Source organism: Rhipicephalus microplus, unplaced genomic scaffold, assembly GCF_043290135.1.
Source record: "Rhipicephalus microplus isolate Deutch F79 unplaced genomic scaffold, USDA_Rmic scaffold_64, whole genome shotgun sequence".
Classification (NCBI taxonomy): domain Eukaryota; kingdom Metazoa; phylum Arthropoda; class Arachnida; order Ixodida; family Ixodidae; genus Rhipicephalus; species Rhipicephalus microplus.
This window is the reverse complement of record NW_027464637.1, coordinates 833,775-835,822: the sequence shown is the minus strand read 5'-3', so window position 1 is coordinate 835,822 and position 2,048 is coordinate 833,775. Positions and strand designations below refer to the sequence as shown.

Genomic DNA, 2,048 nt, shown 5'->3' with positions numbered 1-2,048 from the left:
CTACCTCCTTGGCGCAATTGGCTAGCGCGATCGGCTCTTAACCAAAAGGTTGGAGGTTCGAGCCTTCCATGAGCGGTGTGTCGCTTTTTTTTCTTTGCACTGACATCTTTGGAGAAGTGTTCTGACCGTGGTGAGAGTGGAGCATGACTGTCTCCGTGACGCAAGCTGCTAGTGCGTCGGCTGTTAAGCAAAAGGTTAGAGGTTCGAGCCCTCCAGAGAGCGGTGTGTCTCTTTTTTTTCCTTGCGCTGATAGCTTTGGAGAAATGTTCTGACGGTGGAGAGAGTGGAGCGCGACTGTTTCCGTAGCAGAAGCGGCTAGCGCGGTCAACTGTTAACGAAAAGGTTGGAGGTTCGAGCCCTCCCGAGAGCGGTGTGTCTCTTTTTTTCTTTGCGTTGATAGCTTTGGAGGAATGTTCTGACGATGGTGAGAGTGGAGCACGATTACCTCCGTGACGCAATTGGCTAGCGCGTTCGGCTGTTAACCAAAAGGTTGAAGGTTCGAGCCCTCCCGAGAGTGGTGTGTCTCTTTTTTTTCTTTGCGCTGATAGCTTTGGAGATATGTTCTGACGGTGGTGAGAGTAGAGAACGACTATCTCCTTGGCGCAATTGGCTAGCGCTATCGGCTGTTAACCAAAAGGTTGGAGGTTCGAGCTCTCCCATGAGCGGTGTGTCGCTTTTTTTTCTTTCCACTGATATCTTTTGAGAAGTGTTCTGACCGTGGTGGGAGTGGAGCACGGCTGTCTCCGTGGCGCAATTGGCTTGCGCGTTGGGCTGTTAACCAAAAGGTTGGAGGTTCGAGCCCTCCCGGGAGCAGTGTGTCTCTTTTTTTTGCGCTGATAGCTTTGGAGAAATGTGCTGACGGTAGTGAGAGTGGAGCACGACTGTTTCCGTGTCAGAATCGGCTAGCGCGATCAATTGTTAACCAAAAGGTTGGAGGTTCGAGCCCTCCCGGGAGCAGTGTGTCGCTTTTTTTCTTTGAGCTGATAGCTTTGGAGAAACGTTCTGACGGTGGTGAGAGTGGAGCGCGGTTGGGTCCGTGGTGCAATGGCTAGAGCGATCGGCTGTTAACCAAAAGGTTGGAGGTTCGAGCTCTCCCATGAACAGTGTGTCGATTTTTTTCTTTGCGCTGACACCTTTGAAAAAATGTTCTGATGGTTGTGAGAGTGGAGCACGACTACCTCCGTGACGCAATTGGCTAGCGCGTTCGGCTGTTAACCAAAAGGATGGAGGTTCGAACCCTTTCGAGAGCGGTGTGTCTCTTTTTTTTTCTTTGCGCGGATAGCTTTGGAGAAATGTTCTGACGGTAGTGAGAGTGGAGCACGACTGTTTTCGTGGCAGAATCGGCTAGAGCGTTCAACTGTTAACCAAAACGTTTGAGGTTCAAGCCCTCCCGAGAGTGGTGTGTCTCTTTTTTTTCTTTGCGTTGATAGCTTTGGAGAAATGTTCTGACGGTGGTGAGAGTGGAGCACGACTGTTTTCGTTGCAAATGTATAGCGCGATCAACTGTTAACTGAAAGGTTGGAGGTTGGAGCCCTCCCAGGAGCGGCGTTTCGCTTTTTTCTTTGCGCTGACAGCTATGGAGAAATGTTCTGGCAGTGGTGAGAGTGGAGCGCGACTGTTTCCGTGGCCGAATCGGCTTGCGCGATCAACTGTTAAGCAAAAGGTTGGAGGTTCAAGCCCTCCCGGGAGCAGTGTGTCACTTTTTTTCTTTGCACTGATAGCTTTGGAGAAACGTTCTGTTGGTGGTGAGAGTGGAGTGCGGTTGGGTCCGTGGAGCCATGGCTAGCGCGATCGGCTGTTAACCAAAAGGTTGGAGGCTCGAGCCCTCCCATGGGCGGTGTGTCTCTTTTTTCTTTGCGCAGATACCTTTGGAAAACTGTTCTGATGGTGGTGAGAGTGCAGCACGACTACCTCCGTGACGCAATTGGCTAGCGCGGTCGGCTGTTAGCCAAAAGGTTTGAGGTTCGAGTCCTCCCGAGAGCGGTATGTCTCTTTTTTTTCTTTGCCCTGATAGCTTTGGAGAAATGTTCTGACGGTGGTGAGAGTAG

At 51.1% G+C, this 2,048-nt stretch overlaps 1 non-coding gene across 1 annotated transcript; it reads left to right on the top strand.

The window, feature by feature from the left end:
* Positions 1 to 736: 736 nt before the first annotated feature.
* On the top strand, positions 737 to 813 carry TRNAN-GUU (transfer RNA asparagine (anticodon GUU)). Its single transcript has one exon. It is a non-coding gene; the product is annotated as a tRNA-Asn (tRNA).
* The last annotated feature ends 1,235 nt before the right edge of the window (positions 814 to 2,048 follow it).